This window comes from Lissotriton vulgaris, chromosome 3_1 (genome assembly GCF_964263255.1).
Source record: "Lissotriton vulgaris chromosome 3_1, aLisVul1.2, whole genome shotgun sequence".
In the NCBI taxonomy this organism is placed as follows: domain Eukaryota; kingdom Metazoa; phylum Chordata; class Amphibia; order Caudata; family Salamandridae; genus Lissotriton; species Lissotriton vulgaris.
In genome coordinates, this window is record NC_141689.1 from 15,414,503 (window position 1) to 15,430,330 (window position 15,828).

At 46.2% G+C, this 15,828-nt stretch overlaps 1 protein-coding gene across 1 annotated transcript in view; it reads right to left on the reverse strand.

Moving 5' to 3' along the window:
• Window positions 1–9,371: 9,371 nt before the first annotated feature.
• Window positions 9,372–15,828, reverse strand: part of LOC147725829 (uncharacterized) — a 278,179-nt gene continuing 271,722 nt past the window's right edge. Inside the window, exon 7 of the mRNA XM_086963363.1 lies at window positions 9,372–9,439. The gene's annotated coding sequence lies outside the window, so the exon portion shown is untranslated. The remainder of the gene's footprint in view (window positions 9,440–15,828) is intronic.

Genomic DNA, 15,828 nt, shown 5'->3' on the forward strand with positions numbered 1-15,828 from the left:
TGCACTGGCACAGTTTGGGCAGTCTGTCTCCAATGTATGCAATGCAGTGTATGCCTGTCCTTCCCACCTGCACTGGCACAGTTTCGGCAGTCGATCTCCAATGCATGCAATGCAGTGTATGCCTGTACTTCCCACCCGCACTGGCACAGTTTCGGCAGTCTATCTCCAATGCATGCAATGCAGTGTATGTCTGTCCTTCACACCTGCACTGGCACTGTTTCGGCAGTCGATCTCCAATGCATGCAATGCAGTGTATGCCTGTACTTCCCACCTGCACTGGCACAGTTTCGGCAGTCGATCTCCAATGCATGCAATGCAGTGTATTCCTGTCCTTCACACCTGCACTGGCACAGTCTCGGCAGTCTATCTCCAATGCATGCAATGCAGTGTATTCCTGTCCTTCCCACCCGCACTGGCACAGTTTCGGCAGTCTATCTCCAATGCATGCAATGCAGTGTATGCCTGTCCTTCACACCTGCACTGGCACAGTTTCGGCAGTCTATCTCCAATGCATGCAATGCAGTGTATGCCTGTACTTCCCACCCGCACTGGCACAGTTTCGGCAGTCTATCTCCAATGCATGCAATGCAGTGTATTCCTGTCCTTCCCACCTGCACTGGCACAGTTTCGGCAGTCGATCTCCAATGCATGCAATGCAGTGTATGCCTGTACTTCCCACCCGCACTGGCACAGTTTCGGCAGTCTATCTCCAATGCATGATATGCAGTGTATGCCTGTCTTTCCCACCTGCACTGGCACAGTTTCGGCAGTCTGTCTCCAATGCATACCATGCAGTGTATTCCTGTCCTTCACACCCGCACTGGCACAGTTTCGGCAGTCTATCTCCAATGCATGCAATGCAGTGTATTCCTGTCCTTCCCACCCGCACTGGCATAGTTTCGGCAGTCTATCTCCAATGCATGCAATGCAATGTATTCCTGTCCTTCACACCTGCACTGGCACAGTCTCGGCAGTCTGTCTCCAATGCATGCAATGCAGTGTATTCCTGTCCTTCACACCTGCACTGGCACAGTTTCGGCAGTCTATCTCCAATGCATGCAATGCAGTGTATTCCTGTCCTTCACACCTGCACTGGCACAGTTTCGGCAGTCTATCTCCAATGTATGCAATGCAGTGTATTCCTGTCCTTCACACCTGCACTGGCACAGTTTCGGCAGTCTATCTCCAATGCATGCAATGCAGTGTATTCCTGTCCTTCCCACCTGCACTGGCATAGTTTCGGCAGTCTATCTCCAATGCATGCAATGCAGTGTATTCCTGTCCTTCACACCTGCACTGGCACAGTTTCGGCAGTCTATCTCCAATGTATGCAATGCAGTGTATGCCTGTCCTTCCCACCCGCACTGGCACAGTTTTGGCAGTCTATCTCCAATGCATGCAATGCAGTGTATGCCTGTCCTTCCCACCCGCACTGGCATAGTTTCGGCAGTCTATCTCCAATGCATGCAATGCAGTGTATTCCTGTCCTTCCCACCTGCACTGGCACAGTTTCGGCAGACTATCTCCAATGCATGCAATGCAGTGTATTCCTGTCCTTCACACCTGCACTGGCACAGTTTCGGCAGTCTATCTCCAATGTATGCAATGCAGTGTATGCCTGTCCTTCCCACCCGCACTGGCACAGTTTCGGCAGTCGATCTCCAATGCATGCAATGCAGTGTATCCCTGTCCTTCCCACCTGCACTGGCACAGTCTCGGCAGTCTATCTCCAATGTATGCACCCTTGCACCATGGTGCGGGGTGCTTGTGTTTTCAGCAGGATTGTTTTTCTGCAGGACGGGGCACAATCCTGCACAGAAAAAATCCTAAGTGGTGTTTTCCTCTTTCTATGTCGTGCAGAATGCAGCACACATCGAAAGAGGACAAATAAGGATAAATACAGTTATTTCTCCTTCTTACGTTTCACCTCTTGTAAATCTGGGGAAAATTCCACAAACCAATGGAACGCCTCCCGAGTGCAGAGTAAGACAACTCAAGAACGTGTGCTGCCTTGCATCACTCCATAGCTGTGAGGCCATTCAAAGCCACATATTGCGAGGTTGAAAGGCCTCGTAAAGATGAAGCTGTGATTTGCACCACAAGAGCGTCACAAAAAGTGACACTCTGGTGACGCAAGGGGCTCGTAAATATGCCCCTAAGTAAACAAGTTCAGGCCGAAGCGGCCAGGGCTGTACCCATAGCAGCCGGTCAACTCTCTTCCGCTGGGCCCGGCTCACATATGGAACCGTTACCATGAGTTGTTTTTTACCCTGCATGACATTTACCTGTCAGTATTTACCACACAAATAAGTAATATGCTGGTAAATTATGCCAATAGATTTTTACTATTTCCATCGATCCTTTACCGCTCGGTACTTTACTTCACAGGTAAGTATATATGTTTTAAATAGCATTATGTTATTTTAAAGGACAAAGCAGGTTAAAGATGTAAGTAGAGGCAAAGGGGTTAAGGGACATTTATTTGGTTACAAGGTGTATAGTGGGAAAGGAGGGTAAGGGTGTTTTTAGGGTCATTGAGTAGGTAGAGGGATTGAGCTAAAGGTGATTTTAGGGTTAATGTGTCAGTGGAGGTAAGGGTGATTTTAGAGTTAATGGGTAAGTGTGGTGTGAAGAGGTTGGAAGAGGTAAAGGGAGTTAGGGGATATATTAAGGTTAGGATTGCTAGAGGTAAATGGAGGTGAGGGTAAGGGTAAGATTAGGGTGAATAGGTTGGATGAGGTAAAGGGTGATTTTAGGGTCAAGGGATGGATAGAGGTAAAGGACGATAAGGGGGATTTTAGGATTCAGGCGCAGGTAGGGGTAAAGGCAGTTTTTTTTTATTTAAAAGAGGGACTTGGGATTACCCCCGGAACAGGCCAAAAAAAAGGAAAGAGGGCTAGGGCCTAACCTCCCAAAAAACGACAAAAATTGATAGATATAGATATATACATATAGATATAATTATCAGAGTGCCAGGAGCCACTTTGTAGTACTAGTTAGGAATCCCAAAGATAGGAATTCCTTAGAGTTTTGCTTTCTAATAACTTTGCTCCCATTTGACCAATCTCCACAATACTTTCCTAGCCTATAGCGTAATTGACTGTTATTGGCAATGTTGGACAGGCCTCGTGAAGGGCCCGCTCCCTCCCCGCATGATAAGGCCCGGACGCCGGCTCTCCTGGTGTCCCCAGAAGAACCACCCCGGCAACCCACCGAAGCAACCCGCAACCCGTCCCCAACGAGACGCCTGCTCCCGAACATCCCAGCATCGGCTGTCCGGGGCCCCTGTCAGCACCATTGCCCCGGCCCAGCCGCCATCTTGGACACTGCACCACGAGGCCGCGTGGCCTCAGCTCGACCCCAACCCTGGGCCTGGCCAGGCCCCAACATCGAGGCACCACCATCCACCCAGGAGGTGAAGAAACCACTTGGCAGGTCAATGGGAGAGAGGAGTGTCGATGTCTCTCCCCCTCCAGGTGCCGATCGCCCCCGGTCTCCCCGGGCGCTGGCTCCACCCCCCTGCTGGGTGTCTGGACTCCCTCATGCCGGACCTCCCGACCTCCAAGCGCGAGGGTCCGGACATCAAAGGAGGCCAGACCTATAACTGGGGCAGCTCCAGAGCAGGAAGGCAGTTGTATCCTGGAGTCGAGAGACACCTTGAAGAACTCATCCCTGACGGACTGCTGGCGCTGCCGCAGCCTTGCCTTGTGAACCACCTCCGAAGCCTGCTGGCGCTGCCGTGGCCCTCTGCAACGTCCATCTTCGTCTGGACCTGCTGGCGCTGCCGCGGCCCATTCTTGTGAACCATCGCTCTTGCCTGTTGGCGCTGCCGCGGCCCCTCTGCAAAGAAGTCATCATCGTAGCCTGCTGGCGCTGCCGCGGCCCTCCGTACCGAGAACCATCGTCCTAGCCTGCTGGCGCTGCCGTGGCCCTCCTTGTCGAGACTTTTCATCCTAGCCTGCTGGCGTAGCCGCGGCCTTGCCTTTCAGACCTCCGAGCTCGAGGATTGTGAGCTCCTTCTGGCCGCCCTTGTACCGGACCGGTACCAAGACTGTCCCGCTACCCCTTACCCTACAGAGACTAGAAGTGGGAGGATACTCGTGTCCTGCCCCCACTGTATCGTTGATAACCTTGCCTCAAGAATCCTATATAAAGTGTGCAGATCGCATCTTTGTGTGGTGTCCATTTTGTGGGGGGGAAGTTACTTGTCTGTACGATCGCTGGAGACGGTCCTCACCGGAGGCCTCTCCCCCTGTACTCGGCCGACCCGCTAGGTCCCCGTCTAACAGGCAAGTTTTGTGGTAATTCGTTAAGCGGGTGAGAGAAAAAACCATGGTCCCAAAACAGGGATTTCCACCAATGCATTTTCCATTGACTTCTGTGTTGTATGTACACCAAAAACGCCTGCACTGATGTGGCTGGAGTAAAGATCATGGTGTGTAGATGATCCTTTTGCATAGTACAGATAAGTAGGGTAAGTATTTCTCAAAGTTATATAGCATTTTAACTTGGTGACAACTGTGGCCGCTGTATTTACGCAAAAGTTTGAGAAAGTACTGCGGACCATTATAACATGCGTATTGGTGTTTATATTCAAAACACCTTTCCTGATGACCTTTCATTCTTGTGAAATTCCTGAGTATGTTTCAAATGCAGTTCATCAACACTAGCAATAGGATCTTATAAACTAAATAGGACACCGCTAAAAAGAGGCATTGCGGTTGAAGTCAACTATCTAGTTCAGATCGCTTCTTCACAGCATTTTCTTATGGATGGTCTGAAATCCAGCCTTGAGCTTGTTAGAAGGGGCTATGGGATTCTGGTTGTATGGCTATATGGAGAAATTGGAAAGGGTGCAGCAAATCTAATTAAAATCTGCATTAATCATTATACATTGCTCAAATATTTATTTATTTATTTATTTTAGTCTATATCTGATTCAGGATGCTGTGTTGCCTGTGGGGGCTCACAAATATTCCCTCTTTATTCGTTCCATTTACCTCAGGTCTTGTGACTCATATACAGTTTTTTCCATTACCGTGGACCAGTCGATTTCCTTCTTCCATGCACCAAGTGTTGGTGCATCACGAGCTTTCAGCAGTTCTGCCATTTTTCGCTTAGCCTCTCTCATCCCTAACCTCACCCTGGATTTCTCTTTCCCAGTCAAGTCAGTGGGATCCCACACATTTAAAAGAAATAATTTTATCTTGGGCTCTACTTGTTTTCCCATCACTCTTGCCTCCGCCCAGTATCGTTGGATGTAAGCGCATTCCCAGATGGTATGAATAAAGCTGTCTTCCTGGCTACATCCTCTACTACACCCAGGGTCCTCTCTGTAGCCCCTCTTCACCAGGGTGGTACTTGACAAGTGAGCTCTCTGTAGTATTTTGAGTTGTAGTAGCCTCAACCAAGACAAAATTGCTATCTATTTGGCAGATGTGAGGGCATCCTGCCAATCGTCATCCTCCAGCTCTACCACAACTTTCTCCCAGTGACTTCGGAGCTGTAGGAGGGGCTCGGGCATGTCATTGACTCATTTTTAATATGTCATTGAAATCGCTTTTTTGAACATGTTTTCGTGCAGGATCCTATCTTCAAGTGGAGAGGACTCAGGGAGTGACTCACCTTTTGAAATGGCCGAATATAGTCCATGTTTGACCTGCAAGTAACAGAATGTTTCTCTCTCAGCCATTTCGTACTCTTTTTGTAACTGTGCAAAGAGAATCACCCCACCTTTTGTCCATAAATCACCCACTCAGGAGATCCCAATCAAGTCCCAGCTCTCAAAGCCCTTTGATTTTCTCTACGTGCCTGATTTCTCTGCATCCCACAGGGACGTAGCTTGCGTTATCTTCCCTGCCCATCCAATGCTTTTATTCAACCGTGAGCGATTCTAAATGCTGTCAATGATGAGTACTAGGCAAATAGGTCTGTCGTTCTAAAAGTAAAAGGGTAAAAACAATAAAAGACTTTTAGTAAAGAGCCTTAAAGAGCAATATATATGCTCGTATAGGAAAACTTGCACATTTTAATGTGAAGGTTGTTTATAGTTTATAGTGTAAGAGTGTTTAGATGAGTGAAAACGGTGAGTCTTTCAGCCATGAGTGCATATTTATCAGTAAAATAAGTGTGGAAAAAGACTCATTTCAGATTCATTTTTTACAAAATCTGAAATATATATGGATGAATACAGATATAATTATTTTTCAAAAATATGGATAAATACAGATGGAAATGCACAAAAAATAAATACCATAAAACCTGGAGCTATAATTATAAGTTATAAAACACTACTGTTAAGTTTGTTTTCACTATAAAAAGTATACACGTATTTTTAAAATGTACTTAAAAACACTATAGGTTATAGGGATATTAAAGTTAGATATTGACATTTAAAAAAACCTTTGAAATTCCCTGAAAAAAACATAGGTTTCAGGCAGGTTATAGTTAGGAATTATCATATATAACTTTATCTGTATTTACGTAATTGATGACAAAACTGTGCGTGGAGAGGACGCAAGTTATAGTTACTTGAGATAACTGTTGGTGACTTTCAGTTTTTTTTAGTTTAAAATGTTACTTTGTCACTGAAATTGTCACCTAGCTATAATGTTCCTTTAACCCTATTTATATTGAAAACAAATCTTGCTTCCCTCTCCCACTGCCCCCGTCCTAGACTTTTAAACCAGGCTGTTCAATACCAGGCTTCCTTGCACCACAGCTAGGGTCACACTTGACAACCAATTTACATGCTTGAAACAAATGACGGACACACAAGAGAGGGCACAATCAGTTTTATTGAAAAACATGAATTTTTATTATATTTAGTCACAATGTAATTATATTTGTGGCAGCAAGCATAGAATTCTGTCTACGGGGAAAAGCATCTCATGGGAATAACCAGTTATTGGCTTCCGAGCACTATGTAATCAATACACACCAATCACACTGGGTTTTTCTTGGAAGGTGCTGGAGAGCCATTGTCAGCAGTGACTCAAAGGACTCTGGGAATGAGAGAGCTGTGGTGTGGCTGTGGAGGGAGGATGCAGCAGACATCAAGGAAGGAACTCTGAGATATTAAAGATGGCCAGAGTGTTGTTCATTTCCAACTTTGGACAACGCTGTTGTGGATTTTCCCAACAATTACCTCAAATCTGTGATTATTATCATTTAATAATAGAGAACTTGCAATCAGGCACTTACTGGCACACACACCATCCTCTACAGGTGCAAACCCATGGCACTGATCCATGCACTCCCAAGTAGCTTTCACAGCAGATATCCCGACAGAAATGTCTGGGTTTGGAAATCTTCTCACAGAGGCATAAATATCTGCCAAGATGGGGGAGGTGCCCAGAAAGACAGACATATTTGGGCATTCATAAACCTTACCACTCTAAGGGTGGTGAGGGATCTAGTCCTTTTAAAGGAAATCAGTGTTTTTATCTCAGAAAAAGGGGATGGAAGAAACAAACCGGAAACCAGTAGGAACTTAAGGCAATGGGTTCTCAGGACCTGCCGCCCAAAGGATGCACTCACTTTATTTTAGGGACCAAGGTTATGTTACGTTATGTTGTAAACACTTAATATAGCACAGCGAATCACCGCCGAAGGGGTATCTAGTCGTTGGAGCACAATCCAGGTGAAGAAGAGGAATGGACTATCAATGTATTAAACAAAAAGCCAGTTTTGAGGAGCTATTTGAAGCAGCCAAAGTCAGGGGATGCACAGATGGGCAGAGGGGTTCATTCCACTGATGTGAGCCGATACAAGAAAAGATTGTCGCCGTATTTGGCAACTTGAATACGAAGCAGCAGCTGCTCTTTCAATCTCAGATTTCTGGTAGGAAGATAAGGAGGAGTTTGTTTTGCAGATTTGCAGGTCCCTCACCGGATAGGGTTTACGCACCAGGCACAAGAGTTTGAAGATTTAGGGCCTGGTTCACAGAACTAGTTTAAGACAAAATCCTAAACTTACTACCATTTTGGTATTCACAGAAGGTACTTACTCATTTTGGTATTCACAGAAGGCAGTTACTCATTTTGGTATTCACATAAGGCAGTTACTCATTTTGGTATTCACAGAAGGCACTTACTCCTTTTGGTATTCACAGAAGGCACTTACTAATTGATGAGTAAGTGCCTTCTATGAATATCAAAATGAGTAAGTGCCTTTGTCGCTGTTCAACTGTAGGCATTTTTGGGATATCCAGGAAAGTGTTTCTCCAAATCTGTGGTTTGTGGATTCGGGGTCCGACCCATGGAGCTGATCTATTGTGTGTCTTCTGCGTATGAGATTGCATCGAAGTTACAAGACCTTACCACTCAATCTAGTCGGGCTCCATATATATGAAAGAGCATCGGGTTCAGCGAGGAGCCCTTAGTTCCTCTTTGTCTGGGGAAAAGCCTCAAGATTTAAATTTTCCCACGTGTGTTGTCTGGGTCCCATCGCTCAGGATATTTGGGAGCCACCCTAGAGATTTCCCAGTCCCCAATCTCTGTAAGCCTCTGAATCCTGATGGAATGAGAGAAGGTGTTGAATGCTGCAGGTAAGGCGAGCAGCACAAACACGGAAACAAGACCGTCGTCGAGGGAGAGTCCACTGGTGTCCAGTACCGCCATCAGTGCGGCTTCTGTACTATGTGAAGCTCTAAAACTCAATCGGGAAGTGTATAGGAGGGCAGTAGTTTCCAAGCAGAAGGAGAGCTGTTTATCTACTATGGTTTCCTAGTTTATACTTCGGTAGGGGAGAAATGATAGGGGTCTGCAGTTTACAGAGTTCAGGGGAACGCAATTAGGTTTATTAAAAAATGGGCGTGACCTGTACTGTTTTCTGATGATAAAGTTGAAGCACTGAGGGGGTAAGGGGGTTAAACAAGCAGTGATAGTGGAAGAAGAGTGGTGGCAAGGGTCTCCATGATGTGGGGGCAGAGTGGGGGGGTCCAAATTTGATTTTGTTTATTGTATCCAAAGGTGTGGGGTCTTTCTTATTGAGTCAGCTGCTTCCCTTCACAGAACTCCTCAGATCCACATTTCTAAACTCCCTGCTCCTGCCCCAGTCTCTGTCGGGTGTAACAAAAGGAGCTCTATCCCTGCATCTATTGACTGCACCATGGGCAGGTAGCAGGTCCACGGATTTCCCTATAATAATCTGTTAGTTCTGAAGTCCAGGTGTCAACGTCCTGCAGAATTATAAGAGTCTCCCAGAGCTGTGCCACATTTTATAACAATCCCAACAAGAAGCAGCGAGCAAGACACTTTTAATAACATAAAATAATCATGAAATGCAGAGTTGAATTAACAAGTCAACTGATAGAACCCGCAAAGCAATCATGAAATTCGGAGTCACGATAAAAACATCAGTGCTCCTAACTATTTATTGTTCCTGCGCAGGTGCTCCTGCTTTCATCATTGGTGGATTACTCGGCATGGCTGGATGTCTGTCAAGAGAGATGAAAACAGAAGGATGAGATAATGGAGAGGAGATTATACACAGGAGAAGAAATACAATGAACAGACAGACATCATGCAGGGGCCCAGGCAGACATTTTGCAGGGGACCCAGGCAGACATAATGCATGGGCCCCAGGCAGACATAATGCAGGGGCCCCAGGCAGACATAATGCAGGGGCCCCTGGCAGATATTTTGCAGGGGCCCCAGGCAGACAGAATGCAGGGGCCCCAGGCATACATAATGCAGGGGCCCCAGGCAGACAGAATGCAGGGTCCCAGTCAGACATTTTGCAGGGGCCCCAAGCAGACATAATGCAGGGGCCCCAGGCAGACATAATACAGGGGCCCCAGGCAGACAGAATGCAGGGCCCGCAGGTAGACATAATGCAGTGGCCCAACCAGACATATTGCAGGGTCCTCAGTCAGACACCTAAAATAAACAAACATACACAGGAACAGAATACAATAAACAGCCAGACATCATGCAGGTGCTCCAGACAGACACCTACAATAAACAAACATACCCAGGAGGGAGCAAAGTACAAGAAACAATCTGACATAATTTCGGGGCCCCAGCCAGATACCCAAAATAAAGAAATATACATAGGAGCAGAATATAAGAAACAGTCAGCAAGCAGGGACCGCAGTGAGACCCCCAAAATAAACAAGCATACACAGGAGCACAATACACGAAAGAGTCCTCCATCTTGCAGGGGCCCCGGACAGACACCCAAAACAAACAAGCATACACTGGAGCAGAATACAAGAAACAGTCCGATATCATACAGGGGCCCAGGCAGACACCCAAATAAACAAACATAAACAGGAGCAGAATACAAGAAACAGTCAGACATCATGAAATGTCCCCAGGCAGACATAATGCAGGGGCCCCAGGGAGACACCCAGAATAAACAAACACATTGCTGCCCAGGTTTCAGATTGCTTATGTGTGCATTTTCTTAAAATCAGTGTACTTATGAGTGACATTTCAACAACTATGAGTGACTTTATCGCGAGCCAAATCAAGCAACGAAGATGAGGGAAACATATAATGATCAGTCCATAATGAGAGTTAAATATCACAAGTTACCACCTTTTGAGCAATGAGGAGAACTAACCAGACAATATTGTCCCTTTTAACACCTTTAACAGCCAATCAAAAGTAGCCTGACCCACTCAGTGCATCCTATCTCCATTGACAGGATCAGCAACAGCCCGGCCAGCCCAGTGTGTTGGAACCCTGCACATTTCCAGCAAATCCATCTTGGCTCAATGCACTCTAACCCCCTTACTTCCTTCCAAGCCATCCCAGGCAGCTGAATTTCATTCTAGCTCCATTCGTATCCACCAGAACCAGTGTGACCCTGCCCAGTCCAACCCTCAACAGAAACATCCTGTCCCTGCCCAGTCGGTGCATGCTAACACCATATCTATGCAACCCAGTCAGTCCAAGCCAATCTGGCCCCAGATGCAGCAACCAGAACCAGCCTATAGAGATGGCACCCGGCTGTTTTTTAATCTGCTTGACTACTATTTTAATATCTCAGCAGAAAAATCACCCAAAGCTGGCATCTGTTCCCTGTTAACAGCGCACATTGAAAACAGCAAACATAAGAGTAAATGCACTTTAACATGTGTGAAGGGGCTGCCTCGATGGTCCATGACTGATAACGCAATCAAAGGCTGAACATTGGTGTTAAAAAGGAATAAGGAATATGTGTATTGTTAGAATTGGGGGTCTCTGGTTGGCGCAAGTATTCACTTGTGACAAGCAGGGACCCTCTCTCTAAGTCAGGGCAAAGGACTTACTCTGAGAAAAAAACCCTGCTCACCCTCTAGGTGGCGTGGCACGAGCAGACAAGGCTAAACTCCAGAGCACATATGGTTAAGCATTTGAAGTAACACACACAATGACCCGTCAACCCACCACACAGAGACACAAGACAGGTTGTTTAGTAAAAAATATACTTTTATATTTAAAACTCTCAAGCAGACTTGTATTGCACACTTTGTGCTTCAAAACGGTTCCAGTTACTTTTGAAATGAGGCCACAGTTTTTAAAGGTCAGGTGCAGTCTTTAAAACAGTGTCACTGGTTCTAAAATGACTCTGCAGTACTTAACATTGACCCCACAATAATCCAGGCAATGTTTACGACGTGCTGACTCCTTTTGTGCAAGCTGGTGCGCTCCGAAGTGCTTTGGTACGTCTCGCACAGTAAATGTAGGAAGGGCCCGCGTCTCGCGTACCATGCGTACAGCGGGAGTGAGGCAGACGAGGCGTAGGGCAGCTATGCGACTCGTACGATAGTGAGATAGGCTGGAAGACTCTCACTGGTATGTTGCACACCGCGCTGGGACACAAGTTCTCGCAATGGGTGCGCACCTCACGGACTCCTCAGTCCTGAGAGCTGCGCACAAAACACGGGCAAAGTACCTTTCTCCTGTGGGGGGTTCGAGGCGAACGGCAGTGGGGGTCAATCCTCCCACGTCACGATGTCTTCACTGGCGCGCTGCGAGCTACGGCTCGAGGCTGATGTAGGCGCGTTACTCCTGGGTCAACTGTGCGTTGTGGGGGCATAGGGACCCGCAGAGTACGCCTCTCCCCTGGAGGTGGAGCGGCTGCAGGTGGTGCGAGTGGCAGTACGATTTGCAGATCCAGGATGTACCAGGCCACAGTACGCGCCGCAGCTGTTCACTTTAACAGCCTCGTGTGCTTCAGCAGTGCGTTGATCTGCGGACTGGAAACAAGGGCAAAGTCCGTTGTTGCTGTGCGAGCTATGGCTCGAGGCCAGAAAATCACGGCGCTTGGACCGGACGGGTCTCAGCTTACGTTGCGAGTTACGGCTCGGCTTAGCCTCAATCACGATGCTCAGGCCAGCGGGGGGCTGGTCTTTACAGTGCGGAGTGCGGTGCGGCTGGGCAGAACTCGAGTTGCTCGGGGGACCAGGGTGCACAGGTTCTCTGAGTGCGTGATGAGAATTCCCAGCGCACTCAACCTTCCTAGATCAGCGTTGCAGGCACAGGCAGTACAGTTCTTCCTTCCAGGGGATAGCGCCCAATGTTCCTGGGGCGCAGTTCAGGGGGCAAGTTCACCAGCAAGCCCTTGGAGATTGTCAAGATGCACAAGTTAAATTAAAAACTCTTTCAGTCTTTTCTTCCTCTCTCCTTCTTGCAGCAAGGCACCCACCACAGGCCAGTCTCCCAGGATTAGAGACAGTAGTCCTCCATGCAGCTTTCCCAGGTCCTTCTTTTCGGGCAGAGTTTCTTCTTGGCGTCAACAGGATCTGATTTCTTAGAAGCAGGGCTCCTACTTTTATACACCATTTCTTTTGTTCTCGCAGGCCAGGGGGGCTTTTGCCTAATCCAGTAAGTCTCTGAGCACTTTGTTTTACAGGCCCTGGCTTCTCCTTTCAGTATGCAGGGCAGGGACATCAGACGCTCCGCAGGAGTTTGATACAGCATTGTGATGACAAGTATAGTCAGGAGCACTCTGTTGACAGTCTTCCCTCTTCCTGGACCAGGTGCAGGGCAGAGTCATCAGTCGCTCCCCAGGAGGCGGAGCCAGCATTGTGGTGGCAGAGCACAGCCCTATTCAAAGTCAAGGGGAACTCCCCCCACCCATCCTGGCGTAATCCCTCTATTCACCACCTGTAATCCCTAGCCCTGTCACTCACAGAACCCAGACAGCAGATATACATAAGAGCAGAGGCGGGCTGAAAAGGTTAGGCAAGCAAATGCTAACTTTCTAAAAGTTGCAAACAAAACAGGTGATGGACAGAATGTGGATCAATGTCACACATTCACCCCAGTCCAAAGATCTGGGCCCAAATCCATCGTTTTTTTGCACTCCACACCACCCTGGGTTAGACAATGGCGATATGCAAATCAGCTCTGACCCTGTGCCCCATGGGAACAGTCCAGTCCGAACTACAAAAGCCATGTCCTTCCCAGAACGGAATCAATCATCCGAGGACCGGACCGGTTTCGAGGTAACACCTCTCATCAGCCCGGCTAGCTTGACTCCAGTGGTGTGGAGTGCCTGGGACCCACGTCTGAGCATCCCCAGCGCACTTATGGCGGCAATTGCAAACAAAACAGGTGATGGACAGAATGTGGATCAATGTCACACATTCACCCCAGTCCAAAGATCTGGGCCCAAATCCATCGTTTTTTTGCACTCCACACCACCCTGGGTTAGACAATGGCGATATGCAAATCAGCTCTGACCCTGTGCCCCATGGGAACAGTCCAGTCCGAACTACAAAAGCCATGTCCTTCCCAGAACGGAATCGTTTCAAAATGCTTTATTCGGTTTGTATAGATACAACCATATAGCAACATTCATAAATACAATTGAAGTCACTTTTATAAAGAATGATGAAACATGCTAAAACAATTACATTAGTACAGGTAATCAAGATAAAATCTGGAAAAGAAAATAATCACTAAATATAGCGTCAGTTTACACGTTTGGTGCAAGGAATGCCGGGAGGAATAATACTAAATGAAAGGCCTATACAGGGCAAAAAGTGCAGTAGTGTGTGCAAAATAAGCAAGGATTGGACATAGCATTTAGCAGCAATTTAGCAAATTAATGCAAAACATATCACATCAATATACATAGGATAACCACATGTAAATAGCAGCCATTGTAAACGTTTAATACAACATGCAAATAGGTGGTACTTAAACAAGAGACCTATTCTAGGCCTAAAAGTGCAATAATATGTGCAAAGTATGCAAAAAAGGGGACGTTTGTATTTAGCAGCAATTTTTAAAGTGTAGTGCAAAATTTGCTAGGTGAGGTAGTACCAGTCAAGGCGAGGCTTAGACTGAGCATAAAGTGCAATAGAATGTGCAAATTATGCAGGGGATAGCTAAAGTGCAATGTCTACAACTTCTCTTACGTATTTTGGCATCAATTGTATACAATCAGAGAAAGGCCTGAACTGGGCATAAAGTGCAATAATATGTGCAAAAATATGCAAGAGTAACTAAGGTGCATTATCTATAAATCTATTACATATTTATCAACAAATATATACAAAAATTTTTTAAAAGGTATAAGTCCAGAGGGAAACAAGGCCAAGGGAACAGTCAATACAGGGTCTAAAATCATGATAAAAACCAGAGTTCACGTATAAGAGAAATGCATAAGGTTTGACAGTAGCTCACAATTGATCAATAGGTGTCTTTTCCAACGGGAATCATATAATAATTGATTTCCTGTGCCTAATACATTTAAGGACAAAAGTGGCTACACGATAACATATGTTAGGGGACGACAGGTCAAACAATAATTGCATTGCAGCTCTTATATCATACGTACTGTATTCTAAAAATAATTGTTTTAGATAAAATTTTCTAAAACCAGTATAAAAGTTACAAAATAATAAAAAGTGGCAGATACTCTGTTTCGATTTCCCATCGCATGGGCACGGGCAAGACCCCGGCTTCTTTGTAATAGGGAAGGCCACCAAATGGTGGACAATACCCAGCCTCAGGCGTGCCAAGACGAAACGATGGGAGTTAATACTGACGAATGTAAGATATGATGCAAATCCTGTATTTAGATTGTATTCCAGGTACAGTTTAAAAGTACTTTGTGTAGCATACCCCTTCATTCTAATCCCTTCAGCATGATCTATGTAGGTGGTTTTAAGGTCACGCTTCGTTAAAATTGATTCTGTTGGGGTATCTTTAAAAATATCCTGACCAAAAAGGGAATTATACCAGTAAGAAATGTGTTTTAGCCAGGGGATTTTTGAGTGCTGGTCCAGTTTAATACAATCTAAAATTAATTCCTGGGTAAACTTGGTTTCGTCTTTGGCCCAGATAGAACGCCAAAGGGAGAGGGGACGTAGTGCAATTAAGTCTGTGGCATGGTGTATGCCCAACTCCCTATGTATAATTTCATTGGAGGCTGAAGCAGGAAGACATAATAGGCGTTTAAGGTACCTATTTTCTTCCTGCTGAATGGAGAGGGCAATCTGGGAATTATATCCCCATATCCCTGCTCCGTAAAGGGCAGAGGACATGCACCTGGAGTTATAAATGGAAATCATCTCCCTTATTCTACGCCCCCCTAGTTTGGAGGCGAATCTGAAGATGCAGTTTGTGTTTCTAATCATCTTCATGCCTACGCAAGATTGCTCATTTGCCCATCTCCCGTCCCCAGAGAAAGTAATGCCTAAGTAACAGAAATGTTGCACAGACTCAAGTTTATCCCCATCAAGGAAAAATGACTTACTTTTCTTTAGTTTCTTCCCGCAGGTCATAGTCATAGTCTTACCCTTATTAATTTTGAGCATTCTGCCTTTAATAAAAACGTTGAATTTATCAATTAACTTTTGGAGCCCATTCGCGGTCCTGGAAA